Raw genomic sequence first — 27,202 nt, 5'->3', positions numbered from 1 at the left:
GGGAAAGCAACAGGTAAACAGAAAATTATGCAAACGTCAAAGTCAAATTTTAACTCCCTGAAAAAACAAAGTTAAACAAGAAAGGAAACAAGTATGATATACTACATGGCTGATCAGTAAACAATATTTATTTCATTATAATGAAAACACCAACTATTGTTTTAAAATTTCAAAACTGGAATGTTGCAGGGAGGGAAAGTGGGATGAAATAGTGAAGAAACGCAAAACAACAATAAAACCACCAGTAAGCCCCATCATCTGAAGATACTCCTATTTTAATAACATTATTTTTTAAACAAAAATTGGTTAATATGGCCAGGCATGGCGGCTCACGCCTGCAATCCCAGCACTTTGGAAGGCTGAAGTGGGCAGATCACCTGAGGTCAGGAGTTCGAGATCAGCCTGGTCATGGGGTGAAACCCCATCTCTACCAAAAATACAAAAATTAGCCGGGCATGGAGGCAGGTGCCTGCAATCTCAGCCACATGGGAGGCTAAGGTGGAAAAACTGAAGGCGGGAGGTGGAGGTTGCAGTGAGCCAAGATCACACCACTGCACTCCAGCCTGGACGACAGAACAAGACGCCATCTCAAAAAAAAAAAAAAAAAAAAGTTTCTAAAACATGCTATTTTGTAATCAGTTATGGTAGACAAATTCTAAGGTGGTTCCCCACCCTAATCCCCCTTCCTAGTGTTCACATCTTTGTATAATTACTTCTCCCATGAATGTAGGTGAGTCCTGTGACTTACTTCTAACCAACAGAATATTGCAAAGGTTATATAGGATGTTACTCCCATAACTATGCTACATTATATAAGACTGTCTTGCAGCCGGGCGGGTGCGGTGGCTTACGCCTGTAATCCCAGCACTTTGGGAGGCCGAGGCAGGTGGATCACGAAGTCAGGAGATCAAGACCACCCTGGCTAACACGGTAAAACGCTGTCTCTACGAAAAATATAAAAAAATTAGCCAGGTGTGGTAGTAGGCGCCTGTAGTCCCAGTAGGCGCCTGTAGTCCCAGCTACTCGGGAGGCTGAGGCAGGAGAACGGCGTGAACCTGGGAGGCGGAGCTTGCAGTGAGCCAAGATTGCATCACTGCACTCCAGCCTGGGTGACAGAGCAAGACTCTGTCTCAAAAGAAAAAAAAAAAAAAAAAAGCACGAACCTTATAGTGAACTGTGCATGTGAGGGATCTTGATTGTGCGTTTTTATGAAACTCTAATGCCTGATGATCATCTGAGAAGAAATGGTTTCATCCCAAAACCATTTCCCCACCCATCCCACCCCCGTTCATGGAAAAATTGCTTTCCACAAAACTGGTCCCTGGTGTCAAAAAGGTTGGGGATCACTGCCTTACACCATATAGAAAAGTTAACTCAGGGACCGGGCATGGTGGCTAATGCCTGTAATACCAGCACTTTGGGAGGCCAAGGCAGGTGGATCACCTGAGGTCAAGAGTTCAAGACCAGCCTGACCAGTGAAACCCTGTCTCTACTAAAAATACAAAAATTAGCTGAGCATGGCGGCAAGCGCCTGTAATCCCAGCTACTTGGGAGGCTGAGGCCAGAGAATCACTCGAACCCAGGAGGTGGAGGTTGCAGTGAGCCAAGATTGCACCATTGCACTCTAGCCTAGGCGACAAGAAAGCCTGTCTCAAAAAAAGAAAGAAAAAAGAAAAAACTCAAAATGGATCAAAGACCTAAACAAATGAGCTAAAACCATAAAATTCGTAGGAGAAAATATATGGGAAAAACTTCATGATATTGAATTTGGCTATGATTTCTTGGACATAATACCAAAAGCACAAGCAACAAAAGAAAAGGTAAGTTGGATTTCATCAAAATTAAAAACTTTGGGCAGGGTGCGGTGGCTCACGCCTGTAATCCCAACACTTTGGGAGGCCAAGGCAGGCGGATCACGAGGTCAGGAGTTCAAGGCCAGCCTGGCCAACATGGTGAAAATCCGTCTCTACTAAAAATACAAAAATTAGCCAGGCATGGTGGCGTGTGCCTGTAATCCCAGCTATTCAGGAGGTTGAGGTAGGAGAATAGCTTGAACCCGGGAGGTGGAGGTTGCAGTAAGCTGAGATTGGGCCACTGCACTCCAGGCTGTGACAGAGCAAGACTCCATCTTAAAATAAAATAAAATAAAAACTGTATACATCAAAGCACACTATCAGAAAGTAAAAAGGCAACCCATGGAATAAAAAAAAAATTTTGCAAATTATATTGCTGATAACAGAATGATATAAAGAAATCCTACAACTAGGCTGGGCATGGTGGCTCAAGCCTGTAATCCCAGCACTTTGGGAGGCCGAGACGGGCGGATCACGAGGTCAGGAGATCGAGACCATCCTGGTTAACACGGTGAAACCCCATCTCTACTAAAAAAAATACAAAAAACTAGCCGGGCGAGGTGGCGGGCACCTGTAGTCCCAGCTACTCGGGAGGCTGAGGCAGGAGAATGGCATAAACCCAGGAGGCGGAGCTTGCAGTGAGCTGAGATCCGGCCACTGCACTCCAGCCTGGGCCACAGAGCGAGACTCCGTCTCAAAAAAAAAAAAGAAATCCTACAACTAAGTAACAACAAAAACCCAATTAAAAAGATAAAAGACATAAGTAGACGTTTCTTCAAACAAGATACACAAATGGTCACATGAAAAGATGCTCAGCCGGGCCTGGTGGCTCAACATATGTAATCCCAGCACTTTGGGAGGCTGAGGCAGGAGTATTGCTTGAGCCCAGCAGTTGGAGACCAGACTGGACAAAGTTGCTTGAACCCAGGAGTTGGAGACCAGCCTAGGCAACGTGTGTCTACAAAATATTAAAAAAAGAGGCAGGGCACTGTGGCTCATGCCTGTAATCCCAGCACTTTGTGAGGCTGAGGTGGGCGGATCACCTGAGGTTGGAAGTTCAAGACTAGCCTGGTCAACGTGAAGAAACCCCATCTCTACTAAAAATACAAAATTAGTTGGACGTGGTGGCGCATGCCTGTAATCCCAGCTACTTGGGAGGCTGAGGCAGAAGAATTGCTTGAACCCAGGAGGCAGAGGTTGCAGTGAGCAGAGATCATGCCATTGAACTCCAGCCTGGGCAACAAGAGCAAAACTCTGTCTCAAAAAAAGAAGAAAAGAAAATCAGCTGAACATGGTGGTACATGCCTGTGCTGTGGTCCCAGCTACTGGAGAGGCTGAGGTGGGAGGATCACTTTAGCCCAGGAGGTCGAGGCTGCAGTGAGGCATGATTGTGCCACTACACTCCAGCCTGGGTGCCAAAGCAAAATCTTGTCAAAAAAAAAAAAAAAAAAAGAAAGAAAGAAAAGAAAAGAAAGAAAAGAAAAGCGAAAAAGAAACAATGCACAATATCACTCATCACCAGGGAAATACAAATCAAAACCACAGTGAGATACCACCCTATTAGAAATTTTATTTTAAAATCTCTAGACATTTTTCTGTTAGAAAACAGGGCCAGGCACAATCAGGCCAGGTGCAGTGGCTCACGCCTGTAATCCCAGCACTTTGGGAGGCGGAGGTGGGCAGATCACAAGGTCAGGAGTTCGAGACCAGCCTGGCCAATAGGGTGAAACCCTGTCTCTACTGAAAATACAAAAATTAGCCGGGTGTGGTGGCGGGTGACTGTAGTCCCAGCTACTTGGGAGGCTGAGGCAGAAGAATTGCTTGAACCCAGGAGGCAGAGGTTGCAATGAGCCGAGATTGTACCATTGCACTCTAGCCTAGGCTACAGAGCAAGACTCCATCTCAAAAAAAAAAAAAGAAAAAAAGAAAACAGGACCAGGCACAATGGGTCACACCTGTAATCCCAGCACTTTGGGAGGCCGAGGTTGGCAGATCACTTGAGCTCAGGAGTTTGAGACCCTCCTGGGCCACGTGGACAGACCTCACCTCTGCAAAAAATACAAAAATTAGCCGGGCACGGCAGTGCACACCTGTGCTCCCAGCTACTCAGGAGACTGAAGTAGAAAGGAATACTTGAGCCCGGGAGATCAAGGCTACAGTGAGCTGTGGTCGGGCCCCTGCATTCCAGTCTTGGTGACTGAGTAAGACCCTGGCTTGACATAAATAAAAATCAATCAATAAGAAAACAGAAAATAACAAGTGTTGGCAAGGATGTGGAGAAATTGGAACCCTTGTGCATTGCTGGTGGTAATGTAAAATGGTGTAGCCACTATGGAAAATAGTATGGTGGTTCCTCAAAATATTAAGCATAGAATTACCAAATAAAATTTGATAACTATCAAATTACTAGCAATTCCACTTCTAGGTACATACACAAAAGAATTGAATGTGGCACTCGAACAGATATTTGTTTACTCATATTCATGGTGGCATTATTCCCAAAAGCAGAAAGATGGAAACAACCCAACTATCAACAGGTGATTAAACAATATGGTATAAACACACAAAGGAATATTATTCAGTCTTAAAACAAATGAAATTCTGATACATGCTACAACATGGATGAACCTTGAAGAGATCATGCTAAGAGAAATGAGCCAGACACCAAAGACAACTATTACATAATTCCATTTATACGAGGTACTTACAGTAGACAAATTCAGAGTCAAAAAGTAGAACGATGGTTACCAAGGGCTATGAGCATGAGGTGATATTGTTTAATGGGCAGAGCTTGCTTGGGATGACGAAAAAGTTATGGACATGGATAGAGGTGATAGTTACACAACAATGTAAATGTACTTTATACCACCAAATTGTACACTTAAAAATGGTTTAAATGATAAATTTTAGGTTATGTATACAGTCATGTGCTGCATAAGGATGTTCCAGTCAACAACGGACTACACATATTACAGTGGTCCCATAAGATTATAATGGAGCTGTCCTATACAGGTGTGCCCTTTTAAGAGATGGGGCCTCACTATGTTGCCCAGGCTGGAACGCACTGCCTATTAACAGGTGCGCTCATAGCACACTACAGCCTAGAACTCCTGATCTCAAGTGATCCTCCTCCCTCAGCCTGAGTACCTGGAATTACAGGTGCACACCACCATGCCTGGCCTATTTTCTAATCTTTTATATCATATTTTAACTGTATCTTTTCTATGTTTAGACACACAAAAATTTACCATTGTGTTATAATTGTCTACAGTTACAGTATTCGGTACAGTAACACGCTGCACAGGTTTATAGCCTAAGAACCACAGACTATACCATATAGTCTAGGTGTGTAGTAGGCCACACTGTCTAGGTTAGTGTAAGTACACTCTGTGATGTTTGCATGACAAAATTACCTAATGATGCATTTCCCAGAACATACTCCTGTCATTAAGCAACAAATGACTGTATTTTACCATAATAAAAATTTTAAAAAAGGTCAACAGAGTAAATTTTATATTATCTATATTTTACCACAATTTTAAAAACAAGACAAACTTTATTTGATTGCAAAGGATGAATCTGGCAAGACAACAAGAACAATGCCCTCTCATTTCCTTGACTGTTCACCTAGATATCGCATTATCTGTGACAGGGGAAAAAACATCTAATCTAAAGCTGAATTTTTTACTATATTTAGTCCCATAATCCTTGGGTCACTTAACTGGGATACTTACTTTTTAAAAAAGGCAACGCTATATATTCAGTTTGTTCATGATTTAAGCCATTTAACAGGGAAATAAATATTTTAACATCCTAATCCTCTGCATACAGTATAGTATACTCTAACTTACAAAACAGAAAGCCAAAAGATTGCTCCTAGCTATTAATATATTTCTACTTAGGAAAGTGGGCATGTAAGGAACAACATGCTCAGAACAGTAACATAAAAATTAAATTTGCTTCCCTAAAGCAGTAAAGTTATCTGTTATATCAAAAGTAGTTAAAATGTGGTAATGAAGGAACACTAAGATATACAGGGTTCAAAATGAAAACAATGGAAAAAGATAATCCATGATTCTTTAACGAAGATGTTTATAGTTCACCTCTGAGAAAGCACCCTGATATGTATTCCAAGGCTTTCCCCAGCTCTTTACCACTTTCTCTCTCTGCTGGTCTTTATTTCTTTTCTTTTTCTTTTTTCTTTTTTTTTCCCGAGGATGAAACGAAGGCTGAGACAGAGAAGGGAAAATAAGATAATGGGAATAAACTGATGACGAAGAAAGAAAAATACGAGTTTATTTTTTCTCCTCACACTGAATCCTAAATACATTATCATCATCATTCCCATCATCATAAATGTGAACAACCGCAAATAACTGACGGCAAAGGAAAACTAAATTTCCTCTAGTCACCATCTAATCTAAAGCAAAAAAGTGGGGGTGAAGGAGTCCATGCCGAATTCTTCAAACAATCTTGACCGTAATACAAAGCTGCAGTTAAATATGGTGACATGAACCTTGGTCTAAGGGTGGAACACTAAGTTCTTTAACAGCTTTCTAGCCTAAGAAGTGACATCAGTCAAAGAACTTTAAACTCAAGTGTTTCATTCACTAAGTATAAACAAATCAAGGTTTTCGTAAGACACCAGATAGTACAAACTAAGAGTTTAAAGATAAAACTTCATGATACTATATAGTACCACAGGAAAAACAGAATGAGAATTTGGGAAGAAGCTAATTTATCTATCTGAACTCAAAATAATCCTGTAGAATAGTCCATTATTCCAACAGTCCTTTTGATCCTATCGACAAATATGAAGGTCTCTGAATTGGACTGCTACTTTAACTGGGGCCCTCCGTATGCCAGTAACAATAATGCTTTTTCGCTATTGTAAAACATTCGACTGATTTTTGGCAAACACTCTCATATAACCAGAAGATAACATCAATGCTGGCACAATCCCTATGCTCTTTCTTGTGCACATTTTTCTAAAAACTTTCCTCCTGGTCGGGCGCAGTGGCTCATGCTTGTAATCCCAGCAATTAGGGAGGCCAAGGTGGGTGAATAACGTGAGCCCAGGAGTTGGAGACCAGCGTGGGCAACATGCGGACACTCCGTCTCAACAAAAAATACAAAAATTGGCCCTGTGTGGTGGTGTGTGCCTGTAGTCCCAGCTACTTGGGAGGCTGAGGTGGGAGAATCACCTGAGCCCAGGAAGTCAAGGCTGCAGTGAGCTGTGTTCATACCACTGGACTCCAGCGTGGGCATCAGAGTGAGATCCTGTCTCAAAACAAACAAACAAACAAACAAAACCTTTACTCCTTAGTTTTCCTTAATAAGAGGAAGAAGCAGGGGAGGAGGAGGTAGCAGCAAAAACTTGGATCCTCGGATATACAGGCTAAGTAGATATTCACCCCAAAACCTAGCCTTAATCTTCTGAAGGCAAAATGTCCTTTTAACTCCCCCTTCTGTGGTTGCTACTGATCCTAAACCACAGGCCTTCCTGACTTGCAGCAGGACCAGGCCAGATTATGGTTATGTGGTAGGTTCTGTCAGGCAAGCTTTGACAAGGTCTTAAAATAGACCCTGGGCACACGCCAGGGAAGCTACCACTCACGAGTTCCAACTTCATCAAACTATAGCCCTTCAGCATGTAATTTTTTTTTTTCTCTCTAGTGTCTCTCTCATTTCAAAAAGGCAAAGAATCCTGAACCTCCTCCTGGCCACAAGTAACCTGTATAACATTAAAATGTAAAACCTAAGCCTCCTTTATTCTGTTTACAAACACTTTGCAGAATAAAGATTGAATCTGTACCTACTTCCTGCCTTGAGAAAGTAATCCATCAATAGCACTATGGTTTGCAAAAGGATTTTTGGATCTCAAACTCCACAGAGGTTTATTTTATCATGTATAGATTAGGATGTGGAAGGTAAAGGAAAAGAGAAGGTAGATTATTTACTTCTTTCCTGACTAATAACATAGTAGCCGACTTATGCAGGGCAAGAAGTTAAACTATACACAATGCTTTTAATTGATACTGGTCATAAAATTCTGAAACAATCAACCTACTATAAGACGTAGTCATTTAACTATTTTCAAATATAAATGCTTCTGTATGACAGCACCAGTTTTCAAACCACAATATTTCTACTTTTACCAATACAAATAAAATTAATCACCTGACACTCAAATGTTTTCAAGTACCTTATAAAATACATTTGCACTAGGCTGGGCACGGTGGCTCAAGCCTGTAATCCCAGCACTTTGGGAGGCCGAGACGGGCGGATCACAAGGTCAGGAGATCGAGACCATCCTGGCTAACACGGTGAAACCCCGTCTCTACTAAAAATACAAAAAAAAAAAACTAGCCGGGCGAGGTGACGGGCGCCTGTAGTCCCAGCTACTCGGGAGGCTAAGGCAGGAGAATGGCGGGAACCCGGGAGGCAGAGCTTGCAGTGAACTGAGATCCGGCCACTGCACTCCAGCCTGGGTGACAGAGCCAGACTCCGTCTCAAAAAAAAAAAAAAAAAAAAATACATTTGCAATATTTTAAGTGGAGAGATGGATGAAGAATACAAAGTAATTAAAAGCTCCTTTCCCCTTCCACAAGCCCAAGAAATAAGTTAAATTCCATTATAAATAAAGCCAATATAGGATTGAAATAATTTTAACTTTTCATAACTTCAGTCCCAATCTTACAGTCACACTTTGAAAATACATTTTGTATAGACACTTACTAACTAGTGCAAAGACTTATATATGAATTGTTCATTATAGCAGTGTTTGTAGCAGGCTAAAATCAACCTAAATATCTGTCAGTAGAAAATGGTAAAATAAATTATGGAAAATGAATAAATTATGGTTCATCTACACTAGCAAGACATGCAGTCTTTAAAAAAAAAAGTAAGAAACGTGCTAAATACAAAAAGATCTTCATAGGTCAAAGATAAGAATGAAAGATATAGTATATTTCTCCTACACATATGTCATTGTATATGGTTGCTTGGATTGGGGGTTGGGGTAAGGAAAGGCTGGGAGTTCGTGGTGGAAAGCAGACTTTCTTTTCATCATATACCACATTTCAAAATGTTTTATCAATTTTTAAAAGTCCCATAAACATCTACTGAACCTATGAAGTAAATAATGCCATTTCTTCCCCCTCCCTAATTATCTCTACTTTTATCTACTGCGCTCCCTACCACTAGGCTAAAACAAATGCATACATATGTTCCCTATGAAATGGAATTATCTCTTGACCTCCCCATCAAAATAAATGAATAACAGAACTAATGAAAAAGTATAATGCATGATCAATCCAGTTTTTAGCCTAGTGTTTGACTCCTTTGAAGTCCAGCATAATTTATTATAAGCCGAAAACTTCACGAGGTAAGTTTTGTTCAATTCCTTCCTTCTGAAGTTTTAAAAGTTGAGTTTTCTTGGCTGGCACGGTGGCTTACGCCCGTAATCCCAGCACTTTGGGAGGCCGAGGCGGGCAGATCACGAAGTCAGGAGATCGAAGCCAACCTGGCTAACACGGTGAAACCCCGTCTCTACCAAAAAAAACAAAATTAGCCGGGCGTGGTGGCGGGTGCCTGTAGTCCCAGTTACTGAAGAGGCTGAGGCAGGAGAATGGCATGAACTTGGAAGGCGGAGCTTGCAGTGAACTGAGATTGCACCACTGCACTTCAGCGGCGACAGAGCGAGACTCTGTCTCAAAAAAAAAAAAAAAAAAAAAAAAGTCGAGTTTCATTTATTTATTTTTGAGACAGTCTCACCCTGTCTCCCAGGCTGGAGTGCAGTGGTGCTTTCAGGGCTCACTGCAGAGCTCATGTGGCTTTCCCACCTCAGCCTCACAAGCAACTGGGACTGCAGGCACACACGACCAACTAATTTTTTTGCAGAGACAGGGTCTCACTATGTTGCCAGGACAGGTCTTGAACTCCTGGGCTCAAGCACGCCTTCTGCCTTGGCCTCCAAAAGTTGAGTTTCAAATGATGATCACAGATTATATTCTTTATTTGAAAACTGGACAAAGTAGTACATTTTCCCCATTAAAGGACCATCTCTCAATTTAGATGTTCCAGATGGAAAGCAACTACCTAAAAGGAAAAAGCTATGAAACAGCCTCTATTTTGCAGGTGCAATGGATAATGATCCTAAGGTAAAGACGGAAGAATTTTATTTCGTTTTGAATGATACTCGTCAACATTCCCAACACACTACAAGAATTATTTTTTTTCTATATATCATCAATTCTGTTCCTTCTCACACTAGCAACAGGCTAAACAATCCACAAACAGTTTTGCAAGAAATTGCTCCCTCCCTCTTGCTAAATTCACATCTAACAAAGATTTGTTTTTGTTTTGAGAGACAGAAATACTTTGCCAAATGCATTCTCCATATCACCTTTTCCTTTCATTACGGAGATACTTAAATCCTGACCTGGAAAGGTTTCCCTTGCGTATTTACCTATCAAGACTGTCAGTTACGGTGATTTCCACAAGGGATTTTCCAAAAGGGAATCTGTGTTCACAGGGAACTGAAACTCTTTAGTCACTATTAGCTGGACAAAAATCAAAAGCAACATTAGGGAACACTCTGAATATAATGGATATCCAAAGTAAAAAAAGATGTCAAAATTTAGTGAAAGAAGTAAAGGAAGTTAGTAAGCTAGACCAACAGGACAGACTTGCCATTACTTTATAACTAGCTAAAGTTCTTCATAAATGAAAATCAAGGTAAAAATCAGCTGAACTCCAACAGAAGGAAAAGAAAAACAAGGCTAAGGGTATCAAGAACTCTGTGATTTCAACCTTATTTTACTTAACATTTGAAAGTCAAAAATGATCAAATTACATTTCAGCAATAAAAAGCTATTTCTAGTTTAAAGTGAATCCATTCCAATCACAACTTCAATACACACTTTCTTTTAGAACAGAACTTAAATAATAACTCATGTAGTTTCATTCTACATTTTTAAAGACAGAATCACAAAAATGGGTGATGCTTTCCACTCAAAAGACTATTTTGTATAGTACAAATTCTTTCAGTGAACATTTTCATACCTTAATGATGGTAGCTCTCCTTTCCACTGACACTTACTTCTAGACCCCTTCATTTATCTTCCCACATCTGGCAAAAAAAAGTGGGGGGAAGGGTAAAACCAAAACAATCACTTAAAAACCAACAGACTATTCTAAATTCGAGCATTCTGCAAATACTTCAACTTTTATTTCATTACCATTCTTCATGATGATAAATATCCAGCAACAGACCTAACAAAACATAATACAACACTTTCTATTAAATGAGTAAAGAATGCCATCTCATTAGGCAGACACGAACTCAGCTTTTCTCTATTTCAATTTTCAGATTCATAGCAATGATTCACAAAGTGAGTGATCTACCTTCGAAATGAATCACACTTTCCGAAATTCTTATTCTACATAAGTATATTATAATACTAGGTCATTATCTCTGTATCTGTTAAACAGAGCATGATGTTGGTTAAACAGGGTTAGTGCTGCAACAACCTTGGAGTCCCTGCCAACTAACTCTATTTGCAACACTGCATTCTCCAATAATTGCACTTTTTCATATAGATTTATCCCTAAAATAAAATGTTATCTTGAAAAAATATTATTTTAAACACTGATTAAGAACTTATACATCCACACCCTGCTCTCCCTCTCTGTTCCATTACTGCATCCACATTCTCTTCCAACTATGACAACATAAAAAAATTAAGAACCACTCTTATCCTTACATCTCATTTTTAGTCAATCAATCCACTCTACAATTTTTTTGTTTATAGTAGAAATGCTGAGTTATTAAATGGAAACTCAAAGAAAACCAGCTACTAACAGTTAAGGTTTAGGATACAATATTTATCTAGTCATGTCTCAGTAGCCTGTATTTGTAGCTCCCACGGTGGAAAAAGTAAAGCAAACACTTGAACTTTTTTCTAAGAAAGAAAAAGAAGTGGGTTTCCTTAGGTCCTCCTGCATCCTGCTGGTTACTCACAGGCAGGGTTGACTGGAGCTCTGTAACTTAACAATCTGGGTGTCAATAACGCCTCATATTAGTCAAGTATTAACCCAGCTAGGGCCTGTTAAACCCGCGCTCCAGCTCAGGTCAAGGAAGAAGTAAAATTCCCCCAAAAATGCTACGCCCTACACCGTCCTGACACCGTTCCCTGGGGGTGCTCGTCCCAGGACAGAACTGGAGTGTGGCATCTAGGGAGGAAGAGAAGGCGCCTGGGGCACCCGAAACGGAGGGACAGCTGCCCAATTTAATTTCTCCCACAGTGGGAGTAACACGTACCTTTCCCCTGCGCGGAGGAAGGGTGAGCGTTAGAAATCAGACCGGATATCTGAGAACGCCGCAGGCAGGGGGCGACCCCAGTCCGGGAGCCCGCCGGGGGCCGGCCAGTCCCCAGGGAAGCCCGGCCCCCTAGCCGAGGTCAGAGGCGGCGCGGATCCCACGGGACTGCGGAGGCCGGGAGGGAGGTCCCCAACTCCCTGCTCCCTGCTCCCACCGGGCTGGCGGGAGGAGCGGCCCTTACCTGGGTTAGGGCGCGCGCTGTGACTGCGTCGCTGTCCGGGAAGGGCCGAAGAGCTGCTTGCCCGCCCGGCGCCCGCTGGGGCTAGAGGCGAGGGGCGCAGCTGGACGACTCAGTCCTGGGTCCCCCGGCCAGGCGGGCGGGGATGGACGCGGCGGCTCCCGGCACCGGCAGCCAGCTAGTCGGTCAGGCCGAAGTGCCCTCTGCGCCGCGGCTGAGACAGCGGGAACCGGCCCCGGGAGGAGCCGCAGCCTCAGCGGCCGACTGAGGAGGCAAAGGATGGGCGGGGCCACAGGGTCGACGACCCGCTCACCCGGAAGCAGTTGTGGCCGTGACTGCCCGGGAGTGGCGTTTGCCACAGGCTGGCCTTGCACCCCGCTGGGCAAAGTACCCGGGGCTGTCAGACGGCGAGCTGAGCCCTGGGCCGGCGGGTGAGGTTCCCCAAGCGGCGGTGCTCCTGCCTCCCTGTTCCGCCATTGCGAGCCGTTAGGGCCAAGCTGGAGGGAGGGCGGCTGCCGGTAGGGCGGGGCCCTGGGCTGCTGGTGGGGCGAAGGCTGGAGGCGGCCTTGGGCCGGTGGCTTCTCTGGGTCGCACGGTTCCTGCCCAGGCTTTCCGAACCAGGACCAGTGCCGGTAATGTGAATTGACACTTGTTCCGGTTCAGGGCTGCCCTTACCCTGGTTGCTCCTAAACCCTGCGGCCTGCTGGGCTTGGGCAAGTGGGCTGGGGTAACGCTCTGTTAGGAAACGAGTATGCGAGGGAGGGAGGGTGGGTGTGGTCGAAATGCCCAAGCTTCACTTCAAAAATGAAGACGCGTGACCTTAAAATTATTTCTGGAGAAGAATACTTGCCGGAGAGGTAGAGTGGGGGACGGAGAGCGGGATGGATGGAGGAGTATAAAGTCTATTAAAAATCTGATAGACACGGACTTGTCATTTATTCCGGAAGTATCTAACGAGGCCCACCAGGTTCAAGCCACTGGGGAAGGACCAGGGTTGTGCATTTGGAAAGCTCACCTTAGTGGAATAGACGGACTGAAGCAAACAAACAAGGTAATGACAGGTGTAGTAAGGCTTTGCAGGAAACACACAGAGTGATGAAAAAGATTTTGTGGACGAGGCCTCTGGCTGGATAGGATGGCTAGAGAAGACCTCTAGGAGGAAGTGATAGTTGAGGAGCCTCCTAACAAAAAAGGCACAAAATACACCTAACCACAACTTTACATACAGGGACTGCAGATTCCAGAAGCCCCTGAATAAGCCCACTAATTCCATGTTGAGCACCTGTCTCTAAAGCCTTCTAAGGACTGTTTCTGTGCTGCCCACTTCCCCTGCAATTTCAGAAGGCTTGATCACCCTTACAGTTTATGGGGGCTGCCACTGTGGCACTAATGGGGAAGGTTCGAGAGACAAGGACAATTATACCCATCAGCTTTGAGAAACAAATTCTTTACCTTTTCACTGTTTCTATGTCACTATATTTCTCAGAGCCATGAGTAAACATTAAAACTATGATTTTTACATTGGTATGTTATGATCTGAATAAAATGATTAATGACATATTTTGCCAAATTTGTTGAAGACAAAGGAAGAGGATCTATTCAGATGCAGTACCTGAATAATACCAAAAACCCAACATGTATTAAATATTAACGACATAATTAATAGAAAGATTGTCAGGGCCGGGCGCGGTGGCTCACACCTGTAATCCCAGCACTTTGGGAGGCCGAGGCGGGCGGATTACGAGGTCAGGAGATCGAGACCATCCTGGCTAACACGGTGAAACCCCGTCTCTACTAAAGAATACAAAAAATTGGCCGGGCGTAGTGGTGAGCGCCTGTAGTCCCAGCTACTCGGGAGGCTGGGGCAAGAGAATGGCATGAACCCGGGAGGCGGAGCTTGCAGTGAGCAGAGATAGCGCCACTGCACTCCAGCCTGGGCGACAGAGCAAGACTCTGTCTCAAAAAAAAAAAAAAAAAGAAAAAAGAAAGATTGTCTGGATAATTCATTAGATTCTCTTGCCCTTTTAATTTTACTCCTTAGCCACTTGTTTTAATTCATGCAAACCAGCAGAAATATTTTGCATTGTGTTTCTGGGAAAACGGACTGGGAGGTAGCTAACACTTACTGATCACTTTCTATTTACACAGCATTGTGCTAGGAACTTAAATATCTCTTCCAGTATTAGGACTAACCTTGAGATATGGGTATCATTGTACCCACTTTAGTAAAGACATTGAGATTCAGAGAGATTGTGACATACCTAATGTAGCAAAACTAGTAGCTGAAAGAGCCAAAAATTGAACTCAGATCTCTCTGGCCCTACTAAATGCATCACCATAAATTATTTCATGGGCAATCTTCCCTGCACATTAATTGATTTCTTTCTGCCAAATGTATGTGTTCCTAGATCTTTTTGTAATATTCTGACGTGGGAATGCCCCCAGGTCTGTGAGGACTGGCTTCTCTGGGGTTGTATCAATAGATGAAGGAAAATTTTGCGATTGTTTATACAGTTTGGGGGTATGAGGTGGTACAATTTGTATATTTTTGTTACTTTCATAGCAAAATCTTCAGTTTTCTTTGATGAGGCCAAGAAATAAATTTTTTCCTTTCTTAACAGCAAATACTTATTTTTGTGGTTTTCACAAAAGTTGTCTTTCACAAACACAATAATACTGTGTATATTATTATAATAATTAATAAATTTATAATAATAATCATATAAAATAAATAAATAATAATAAAAAACGCATCTCTAAGATGTGAAAGATCATTAGTTCATACATTAAAAGTAGGATACCACTTTTGAAAGCCTAATATTTTTATTAGTAAAGTGTATCTAGACCAGGCGCAATGACTCACACCTGTAATCTCACTACTTTGGGACGCAAGGCAGGTGAATTGCATAAACTCAGGAGTTCAAGACCAGCCTGGGGAACATGGTGAAACCTTGTCTCTACAAAAAAATTAGCTGGGCATGGTGGCATGTGCCTGTTAGTCTCAGCTACTTGGGAGACCCAGGTGGGAGGATTGCTTGGACCCAGGAGGTCAAGGCTGCAGTAAGGTGTGATCAGGCCACTGCCCTCCAGCCTGCATGACAGAGCAGGACCCTGTCTCAAAAAGAAAAAAAAAAAAAGTGTGTCTGTGTGTGTGTTAGAAACATTTTTCTAATTTTATTTAACTCCTTACAAGTCTGTGGAAACCTGGCAATGTAACTGTCTTTTACTATGTATATTTGTTTTAAGTTCTCCTTGTAAGAATTCCTATCTAGATTTATTATTTTTTCATGTTATTTTTCTCTTTTTTATTTTTTATTTGGAAATAATTATTAAAAAGTTGCAAAAATAGTACAGCAGTCCTGTGTAGTATTTGCCCAGTTTACCCTATTGGTATCTTACATACCTATAATACCCTATTGGTATCTTACATACCTTATTAAAACCAGGAAATTGACACACTACAGTCTTCTTTAGGTTTTTAATTTATTTTTATGTTTCATATCAAAAAGTTTCCATTTTGCAATAATGCATTTCTATTATATTTGACTTGGCCCTTCCTCTCCTAAATTAGCAAATGTTAATAAGCTTGTCCTGCTGCTCATCTTGAATTACAAGTTTATTTTTAAAATTATCTGGGTCAACACAATTGAAAGTGATTCATTTGTAAGGTTGTTGCTTTCTCTGGTCATACTGTTCCATGTCATCCTGCCCTAATAAACCTGCAAAATTATACAGCTTGTGTGTGTATATTTTAATACATCTTCTGACCACTGCAGTTTTTTCACAGATTGTTATCAAAGGAAAACAAAGAAGAATACAAGACATCCTCATTTGACTGGCTTTTTAAAAAAGTTTCTAAACATCTAACTGTCAAAACAAGAATACTGGGTGGGCATGGTGGCTAATGCCTTGTAATCCAGCACTTTGAGGGGCCAAGGTGGGCAGATCCCTTGAGCCCAAGAGTTCAAGACCAGCCTGGGCAACATGGTGAAATCCTGTCTCTACAAAAAAAAAAAAAAAAAAAAAAAAATGCTATGGTTTGTTAGTGTGCAAAATCTCACTTATGGCTAATTCTAGTTCTACATGGATTCTCCTACCCAGGGCACTCACCCTTTCCTCCACCAGAGAATAAACATAGAAAAATGAAGGGTAAACTACTTTGTTCAATCTTAGTCTTGAGGAAAGGTTAATGAGAGGGGAAAATTTGGGACTTTGTATAGGTATCAATTATGTTATGAACACCTAATCACTTATTATCAAGTGATGGTTTTTCTGCATTATATACTTACTATAAATGAGTAAAAAACACCCTTCATATTACAGCCTATTTAACAAACTATTATTTATCTGCTGTGTATCAGGCACCCAATTAGGTACTTGACACAGGGACAAAACAATCTCTGCCCTTAAGGAGCTAGAATGCCAGAGTTTCTGTTGATATATATTTTGTTAATGCATGTTAAGCTCTCACTATGTGCTAGATAATTTGCAAATGCTAGACATCCAACGGGAAGCAAAAACAAAGCTGTTTCTTTTTCTTATGAAACTGGTAAGGGAGACAATCTCACAAAAGTACCTTTAAAATCTAACAGGTATTACAAAGTGTAGGTATGTGCTGCCATGAGGGCATAAAAGCATTGGGACTTGACCTAACCTGAGGTGTCAGAAATGCCTTCTTCTGGGAAGAGATGTTTCAAGCTGAGATTTAAAAGTGCCTCAGAGTATAAACTACATGCGGAAGTGGAGGAGAGCAAGAAAGAGCACATACAGAGCTCATGATAGAACCAACAGAGTCCCAGGGGCTGAAATGAGAGAATGTGAGATGAGTCTGGAGAGTTAAGGGCCCACCATTCAGGGTCTTAGAGGCTGTGGTAAAGATTCTAATCTTTGTTATGAAATCTGCAAACCAATTGAGTTTTTCGTGAGAGCAACATGGTTTGTATTTTCAAAAGCTCACTCAGACTTCAATGTTAAGAATTCATTCATGCATAGTGGCATGCACCTGTGGTCCCAGCTACTCGGGATGTGGAGGCACAAGAATCACTTGAACCCGGGAGGCGTAGGCTACAATGAGTTGAGATCATGGCACTGCACTCCAGCCTGGGCCACAGAGTAAGACTTTGCTTCAAAAAAGAAAAATTAAAAAAAAAAAGAATTCATTCTTGGCCAGGTGTGGTAGCTCACACCTGTAAGCCCAGCACTTTGGGAGGCCAAGTTGAGAGGATTGCTTGTGCCCAGGAGTTTGAGACCAGCCTAATCTATATGGTGGGACCCTATCTCTACAAAATATAAAAAGAAATGAAAAACTTAGCCAAGTGTGGTGGTGCATACCTGTAGTCACAGCTACTCATTCTTTAAATAAATGCATCCTGAGGGCCTGCTATAGACCAAATCCTATTCTGCACACAGAGCACACGGCAGTGGACAACAGACAAATTCCCTATCTGTGAGGATCTTACATACAGACAATGTACAAATAATATATAAGATAATAGTGCTGTAAGAACATTGAAACAGGGTGAGAATGAAAGGGTAGGGTGGAGTTGCTATTTTATAAACTTGAACCCTATGAAATTACTGACTTTTAAAAATAATTTTTGACCTGAGAATGACATTACACCTTAGGTTTAAATGGTTCAATCCAGTTGTGTGACATGAGGGTCATATGATTCAACTTAATACTTGGAAGAGTCAGAACTAATGAGGTGATCTAAAGAAAGAGAAGCAAGCCATGTAAATACCTGGGAGAAGAGCATTTCAAGAAAAGGAACAGCAAGTGCAAAGGCCCTAAAACAAAAATGTGCTTGCCATGTTTGAGGAGCAATAACAAGGCTGAAGACTAAAGAACAAGTGGGGAGAATGGTAATAGACGCCAGATCATACTGGTGACCATGGTAACAAATTGGCTTTTCTCCTTTTTTTTTTTTTTTTTTTTTTCCTTAAGATAGGGTCTCACTTTGTCACTCAGGCTGAAGTGCAATGGCTTGCTCATAGCTCACTGCAGTCCTGAACTTCTGGGCTCAAGTGATATTCCTGCCTTAGCTTCGTTAGTAACTGGGACTACAGGCATCCACCACCACGCCCGGCTAATTATTTTTTTTTTTTTTTTTTGAGACGGAGTCTTGCTCTGTAGCCCGGGCTGGAGTGCAGTGGCCAGATCTCAGCTCACTGCAAGCTCCGCCTCCCGGGTTTTCGCCATTCTCCTGCCTCAGCCTCCCGAGTAGCTGGGACTACAGGCGCCCGCCACCTTGCCCGGCTAGTTTTTTGTATTTTTAGTAGAGACGGGGTTTCACCGTGTTAGCCAGGATGGTCTCGATCTCCTGACCTCGTGATCCGCCCATCTCGGCCTCCCAAAGTGCTGGGATTACAGGCTTGAGCCACCGCGCCCGGCCCAATTATTTTTTTTAAGAGATGGTATTTCACGAAAAATTATCCAGGCGTGGTGGCAGGCGCCTGTAGTCCCAGCTACTCGGGAGACTGGGGCAGGAGAATGCCGTGAACCTGGGAGGCGGAGCTTGCAGTGAGCCGAGATGGCGCCACTGCACTCCAGCCTGGGCCACGGAGCCAGACTCCGTCTCAAAAAAAAAAAAAGAGATGGTATTTCATTATGTTGCCCAGGCTGGTCTTAATCTCCTGCCCACAAGTGATCCTCCCACCTCAGCCTCCTAAAGTCTTCCAAAATGTTGGGATTACAGACATGAGCCACCACACCCAGCCTGATTTTTCCTCTTTGAGAGAGCTAAGCCGTGGGAGAGTTTTGAGCAGAGGAACTACCCATCTGCCATTTTTTTAAAGGACTATTCTGTTAATGGTAGAATGTAAGTGGTGGATGTAGAAGTGATTGCTGTAAAACACACAACTTTGCTATGTGTTTTAAATTTTTCCTAATAAAATAAGAATAGTTTAAACTGATACATTGTGAATAGACTTTAGAGGAGCAGAGGCGAGAGCAGGAAGACTAGTTAGGCTATCACAATAATTCAGGTAGCAGTGGAAGTGGTAGGAAGTGGTTGGGGGTAGATGTGGTGTTTGAATTACAAGTTAGTAATTCAGAGGAAATGCCCACGTAGGAAATACAAATGTATAAATCCACCTAAAGATTAGGAAAACAAGGACAAATGTCTTGAGAATTAAAAGAAAATGCTCAGGAGTGTAGCCTAAAGCCTCTTACTCGTGCTATTTTTCTAGGCTGGTTTTGGTTGTAGATAGTTATCAGTTATATGTTGTCGTTCAGATTATTTATATGTATTACTGTCCACAACTCACTTATGTTCTAAAGGGCTGTTTTTTTAATGTTGTTCTTGTCTTCTCAAGCAGCGTATATGCTTTTTGAGAAAAGATCTATTTTCTTGTATACACCCCGCAATGCCATATTCCTAGAAGGCATTTACAGTGTTCACAGAATAAAAAATTTGAATACAGAGCTTTTCATGTCTTTTGTTTTTATAAAACATCAATTTTCTTATAAATGTTTAATTTAGACACTTCTGAAAATAAAGGTAGAGTTAGAATTTTCAATCTGTTGCAACTTATGCCCATTTCAGGTCAGAGAAATAAAAAGAGAGCCTTCTGGGGGGAACAAAAAAGGCCCAGGTGTGTGCCTGTAGTAGTAGTGTCAGCTACCTTAAGAAGCTTGAGCCCAGAAGTCCAAGGCTATATGGCACCACAATCATGCCTGTGAATAGCCACTGCACTCCAGCCTGGGCAATATAGCAAGATCCCATTTCTTTTAAAAACAAAACAAACAAAAAAACCCAATCAGCTCTTCTCCATATTGGCTTATACTCAGACTTCATCATGTGGCAGCAAGACAGTTCTCAAAAACTTCAGTTCTAAATTCACTCTGGTCCAAGTCCAGCAAGAAAGAGATCCCTTCCAGTAGCTCCTAGATTCACTGAACCAATTACCTTGCTACAGTAATTTGTTAAAGAATAGGGAGTTACCTTCCCATCCTTTAACAAATTACTGTAGCAAGGAAAACTCTTGTGCTATGATTAGCCAAATTTGAGTAATATGCTTTACCTCTGGTCCACCCAAAGATCATGGACTATAGGAGAGGAGTGGTTCCCAGAAGGAAAAAAAATGGAGTACTATCACCAAAATATGGAAATGGACACTGATGGTGAAAACAATACTTACTACACCAACTAACTCAAAGGCCTATGCATTGTTTCTTCCTTAAGCTTTTGAAAGAAGTTAGTCACTGCCATGGCACTCACTTTGAATCTCTTCCAATTCCACACACAATACTGCATTTTTTCCCCTGAATCATCAGGCTGTCATATATTCAGTTGCCATTGAAAAGTAAATGCATGATTATGAAAGTTAACCAGCTGGAACGGTCAGTATTTTAGCACATCACTTTTCGGGACACTCCCAACTGGTATTGCAGGTAGTTTCTTGTCCTTATAATTCTTTCCTACTGTCAAGCTACCTGAAACATATTTATTTGTCCTCGATACCCTAGGGGCAGGGTGGCTGATAACTAAGGTGCCTGGGAAACACTTCAGAAGCAAGTGACAATGGACATTTCTAGATGGACTTCTAGATGTACATTTACACTGTAGAAACTTGAAAGGAAAATTTATCTACAGATACATCTGTTTTCTCTTCAGTTTCTTTTCCTTTTTGCACTAACAAGTTATTTTCCCCACATGACGTTTAATCTACCTTACATAACATTTTTTAACATTTTAGTTCAAAATTTACTTCAGAAAATGGATGACTTTGGTGTGAAACGATTGTTGATTATTATTCTAGAATTTGGGATGGCGCCTCTAGTTTGCTGCTTCCTTGGACACCAAACATAACATTCTCTGTTCTAGGACATGCTTCAAGTGGGTCATAAGACTGGCAGAAAATCAAACCAAACTAAATGAATAGTTGTTGAAGTTAATCTCCCATCCTGGAGCTGTGCATGCCATGGGGTAGCCAGCTATTAACAGGCACGATCCTGATCAAAATCACTGCTCTGTGGTCCTGTTTATCAGAATTTCACATTATGGAAACTAGATTTGGGCCTGGTTTCTTTAAAAAGAGATGTGATAATGAAATAATCATGTATTATAGCCATTACAATTTCTATTGTAGGAGAAAGTGGATAATGTTTTAATGTAAAACAGTAGGTTATTAAACAATATGTTCTAGATGAACATTTAACATTTTTGTTTTAATTAGCCAGGCATGTGTGGTGACCTGTGCCTGTAGCCCTAGCTACTCAGGAGGCTGAGATGGCAGGATTTGCCTGAGTCCAGGATTTCAAGGTTACAGTGAGCTTTGATCACACCACTGCACTCCAGCCTGGGTGACAGAGCAAGACCCCTTCTCACAAATAATAATAACAATACAAATACAGAAAAATACTAGAAAACACACCCAAATGTTGACCTTAAGGAATGGAATTATCAGTTATTTTATTTTATTTTTATTTTCTAGAATACTCAAAGGTGAAATGTACTACATCTGCAGCCAGGCACGGTGGCTCATGCCTGTAATCCCAGCACTTTGGGAGACCGAGTCGGGCAGATCACTCAAGTTTAGGAGTTTGAGACTAGCCTGGCCAACATGGTGAAACTCTGTTTCTACTAAAAATACAAAATTAGCTGGGTGTAGTGGTGCACACTGGTAGTCCCAGCTACTTGGGAGGCTGAGACAGGAAAATCACTTGAACCCAGGAGGCAGAGGTTGCAGTGAGCCGAGATTGAGCCATTGTACTCCAGCCTGGGCGACAAGAATGAAACTCTGCCTCAAAAAAAAAAAAAAAAGTTGTCTATTACTGCTATGGTCTGAATGTTGTGGTCTGCTATTGTTTGTCCTGCCAAAACTCATATGTTGAACTCCTAACCCCCAAGGTGATGGTATCAGAAGATAGGGCCTTCCTGAGGCGATTAGGCCATGACAGCAGAGCACTCATGAATAGGATTAGTGCCCTTATAAAACAGGCCTAAGAGACACCCCTCCCTGGTCCATTATGTGCTATTAGAATGAGAAAACAGCTGTCTATAAGGAAGCAGGTCCTCACCAGACACCAAATCTGCTGGCACCTTGATCTTGGCTTTCTCAGTTTCCAGAATTGTGAGAAATAAATTTCAGTTGTTGATAAGCCACCCAGGCTATATTTTGTTATAGCAGCCCAAATGGACTAAGACAAATACCAATACCACAGAATCAAAATAAAAAACTAAAAATTAAATCTAGGCTGGGCGAGGTGGCTATCATCCTGTAATCCCAATGTTTTGGGAGGCCAAAATGGTAAGATCACTTGAACCCAGGAATTCGAGATCAGCCTGGGCAACATAGGGAAACCTTGTTTTTACAAAAAAATTTTTAAAAAGTATGCACGTATGCTGGCATGTGCCTGTAGTTCTAGCTACCTGGGAGCCTGAGGCAGGAGGATCACTAGAGCTAAGGAATTCGAGGTTACAGTAAGCTGTGATCGTGTCACTCCAGCCTGATTGACTAAGCAAGACCCTGTCTCAAAAAAAAAATTCTAATTATGCTTCTCACTGCTCAAAACCATGGAAGATTTCTCTCTTGTCTTGCATACTTCATTCATTCTTTCATTTTAAAAAAAAGCATGTACAGGGCTGGGTGCGGTGGCTCACGCCCAGAACTTTGGGAAGCCGAGGCTGGCAGATCACCTGAGCTCAGGAGTTCGAGACCAGCCTGATCAACATGGTGAAACCCCATCTCTACTACAAATACAAAATTAGCCAGATGTGGTAGTGCATGCCTATAATCCCAGCTACTCGGGAGGCTGAGGCAGGAGAATCGCTTGAACCCAGGAGGCGGGGGTTGCAGTGAGCCGAGATTGCACCATTGCACTCCAGCCTGGGCAACAAGAGCAAAACTCCATCTAAAAAAAAAAAAAAAAGCATATACGGTTTGTACAGATGCTAGGAGTAAAATATACAGATGTGGCTCCTGTTCCCCCAGAACTAACTGTCTAGAGGAGATATAACGAGTAAGCTAACAGAAACAATCCAGTATGTCACAGTCAATAACAGGGTTTTATGCATCCTCCATCAAAATGCCGAAATCATCTTTTACACATCAAATGCTGGCTTTGATAGCTAAGCTACCAAGCAAGGGGTACTCACATACAATGGCACTGACTGTCAGTCATTGCTTCAGTTTAAGCAGCATCCTTGTGGTTGTCCACATGGTATGGTAGTGTTTAGTTAGTTGAGTAGTGTTCAATTATTGGAATATTTATTTACTCTTATTTTATGAAAATGCAGATGCGAATACTAGTTATAGGAAGAGTAGGTCTTATAAATGTAATATGAATGACATAAAGATGGAATTATTAGTAGGGCCAGGCGCAGTGGCTCACGCCTGTAATCCTAGCACTTTGGGAGGCCGAGGCGGGCAGATCCTGAGGTCAGGAGATCGAGACCAACCTGGTTAAACATGGTGAAATCCCGTCTGTACTAAAAATACAAAAAAAAAAAAAAAAAAAAAAAATTAGCCGGGCATGTGGTGCCTGTAGTCCCAGGTACTCAGGAGGCTGAGGCGGGTGAATGGCGTGAACCCGGGAGGCAGAGCTTGCAGTGAGCCGAGATCGCTCCAATGCACTCCAGACTGGGAAACAGAGCGAGACTCCGTCTCAAAAAAAAAAAAGAAAAAGAAAAAGAAAAGAAAAGAAATCATTAGTAGGGGTGCCAGAGCAGTCAATCTTTAGCCTCAGACACCAAAAATTCACTAAATAAAAGCCAGTAAACTGGATAAAGGAAAAGGAGAAAATCAGAGAACAGGTAGAAAATCCTGGAAATATTGCTCAAGTATATTTAGAGATTTTGGTCTTACATTTTAGTTCTTCAGGAAAATATTTCTCCTTAAGGCAAAGGTTCTCTAGGCAGGGTTTCACCGTGTTAGCCATTAGCCAGGATGGTGTCGATCTCCTGATGTCGTGATCCGCCCGCCTCGGCCTCCCAAAGTGCTGAGATTAGAGGCGTGAGCCACTGTGCCCGGCCAACACCCAGCTAATTTTTGTGTTTTTAGTAGAGATGGGGTTTCACCATGTTGGCCAGGCTGGTCTTGAACTCCTGACCTCAGGTGATCCACCTGCCTCGGCCTCCCAAAATGCTGGGATTACAGACGTGAGCCACCGTGCCTGGCCTATTGTTAGATTTTTATTTTATTATTATTTTTTAATAGAGCCTGGGTCTTGCCATGTTGCCCAGGTTGGTCTTGTACTCCTGAGCTCAAGCAATCTTTCCACATTGGCCTCCCAAAGCACAGAATGTATTTTAAATCACTTATCACATCAATGACATTAAAATTGACAAGTTCATAATGATACTAAGAAAATAAATTCAGGCCAGGTGCAGTAGCTCACCTGTAACCTGAGCACTTTGGGAGGCCAAGGTAGGAGTATCGCTTGAGCCCAGTAGTTCAAGACCAACCTGGGCAACATGATGAGACTCTGTCTCTACAAAAATTTTTTAAAAAGGAAAGAAATTCACTACTTGCCTATAGAAGTTGCCATGGCAAGTTGCTAATTATATGGTAATAGTAATTGGTAAACAAAGGGAAATAACTAAACATTTGTTCTGCCTTTATTGTACAAATTGTATTTCAGTGTAGCCAATGAGTTTTAAAGGAAAAGTCCTTTTGTATAAATTATTTTCAACTAATAAATTGAAAAGAAATGATAGGCCGGGCGCGGTGGCTCATGCTTATAATCCCAGCACTTTGGGAGGCCAAGGCGGGCGGATCACGAGGTCAAGAGATTGAGACTATCCTGGCCAACATGGTGAAACCCCATCTCTACTAAAAATACAAAAATTAGCTGGGCATGGTGGTGGACGCCTTTAGTCCCAGTTAGTCAGGAGGCTGAGGCAGGAGAATGGCATGAACCTGGGAGGCGGAGATTGCAGTGAGCCGAGATTGTGCCATTGCACTCCAGGCTGGCAAGAGAGCAAGACTCTGTCTCAAAAAAAAAGAAAGAAAGAAAGAAAGAAACACAAAAATTGAATATAGTATGTGGATCTTTATTTCATAATCCAATTATTTAAAAATAAATTTCTGAGACAATGGGGAAATTTTACTATAGGCTGGATATTAGATGATATTAAGGAATTAACATTAATTACAGATTAATACTTCTGTCAATGTCATAATGATACTGTGGTTGTGTTTTTGAAAACAGTTGGCCTGGTGTGGTGACTCATGCCTATATCCCAGCAATTTGGGAGGCTGGGGCAGGCTGATCGTTTGAGCCTAGGAGGAATTCAAGACCAGCCTAGGTGTCATAGTGAAACCCCATCTCTACAAAAAAAATTTAAAAATTAGCTGGTCGTGGTGGTGCACGTCTGTAGTCTTAGCTACACAGGAGCCTGAGATAGGAGGATCTCTTGAGGCTGGGAGGTGGAGGTTGCAGTAGCCCAGATGGAGCCATAGAGCAACAGAGTGAGTCTCTGTCTCAAACAAGAAAAAGGACTGTCTCAGACAAGAAAAAGGAAAAACAAAACAAAACAAAACAAAAAACAGTCTTTTTCTGTTAGAGACATATACTGAATTATTTAAGGATGAAATTATATGATCTCCAGTATTTCCTTCAAAATACTTCTGAGGGGAGGAAGTGGCAGCACAGAACATTAGGAGAGAGTCAATAATTTTTTTTTTTTTTTGAGACGAAGTCTCACTCTGTCACCCAGGCTGTAGTGCAGTGGCACAATCTTGGCTTACTGCAACCTCTGCGTCCCAGGTTCACGCCATTCTCCTGCCTCAGCCTCCCAAGTAGCTGGGACTACAGATGCACGCTACCACGCGTGGCTAATTTTTTGTATTTTTAATAGAGATGGGGTTTCACTGAGTTAGCCAGGATGGTCTTGATCTCCTGACCTCGTGATCCACCCGCCTCAGCCTCCCAAAGTGCTGGGATTACAGGCGCGAGCCACCGTGCCTGACCAGTCAATAAATATTAAGGCTTAGTGATGGGTACATGGGAGCAGGGGAGAAGCATAATACCATTTTGTTTGTTTGTTTGTTTTTGAGACAGAGTCTCACTCTGTTGCCCAGGCTGGAGTGCAGTGGCGCAATCTCAGCCTACCGCAACCTCTGCCTCCCAGGTTCAAACTATTCCCCTGCCTTAGCCTCCCAAGTAGCTGGGATTACAGGTGTGCACCACCATACCCGGGTCATTTTTTGTATTTTTTAGTAGAGACAGGGGTTTCACCATGCTGGCCAGGCTGGTCTCGAACTCCTGAGTGATCCACCCGCTTCAGCCTCCCGAAGTGCTGGGATTACAGGCATAAGCCACTGCGCCCGGCCTTCTTTTTTTTTTTTTTTTTTTGGTATGTTTGGACATTTTCATAACAAGAAGTTAAATTTTAAATAAGTAAATAAATAAAGGCTTTAGTGCAATTTATGTCTGCTCTTGGCTTATGCCCTGGGGAAGAGACTGAATGAATGAATCCAAAGAACTGTAATATTGGGATCCCTGTACCACTTGGTTTTGAGTGCTCTTGTCTAAATGTGTAATCCTGAGGAAAAAGGCTTCTCTCTTCCTTTTTTAATGGAAGCCTTAAAGGAAGCTGTACCAGCATCAGCCACGGCAAGGACACAAATCTCAATCCAAGTCATTTCTTTAAGATGGCCTATCTGTCAGCAAGATGTCACTTGGGTTTGAGATGGGCTGCAATTATTTCTGACTGGGGCTTTAGTAGACATAAGGACACTGTGCTCAAATCCTGTGGTCAGCAGTGGAAGTTGACAAAAGGCATGGCTTTTCAAGGGTATAACTTTGACAAAGATATTGCTTTAAAACATTTCAGAATCAGC

At 42.1% G+C, this 27,202-nt stretch overlaps 1 protein-coding gene across 31 annotated transcripts in view; it reads right to left on the bottom strand.

Annotated features, from left to right (window-relative positions):
• LRRFIP2 (LRR binding FLII interacting protein 2) overlaps positions 1-27,202 on the bottom strand; it is a 177,270-nt gene that overhangs the window by 117,361 nt on the left and 32,707 nt on the right. For 25 of the 31 annotated variants that reach the window (XM_017955596.2, XM_017955606.2, XM_017955604.2 and 22 more), the window contains exons 1-2: positions 12,419-12,534; positions 10,920-10,986 (exon numbers count right to left, since the gene is read on the bottom strand). The exons of 1 other annotated variant lie outside the window; for it this stretch is intronic. The gene's annotated coding sequence lies outside the window, so the exon portion shown is untranslated. Of the gene's footprint in view, positions 1-5,956; positions 6,929-10,919; positions 10,987-12,177; positions 12,371-12,418; positions 12,698-27,202 lie in introns of those variants that run through there. 5 more of the 31 variants (XM_009201208.3, XM_009201209.3, XM_017955597.3 and 2 more) reach the window with 5 other exon arrangements.

The sequence above is a fragment of the Papio anubis genome, chromosome 2, assembly GCF_008728515.1.
Source record: "Papio anubis isolate 15944 chromosome 2, Panubis1.0, whole genome shotgun sequence".
Classification (NCBI taxonomy): domain Eukaryota; kingdom Metazoa; phylum Chordata; class Mammalia; order Primates; family Cercopithecidae; genus Papio; species Papio anubis.
Note: the sequence above shows the minus strand (reverse complement) of the source record. Positions and strands in the feature narration are given on the sequence as shown.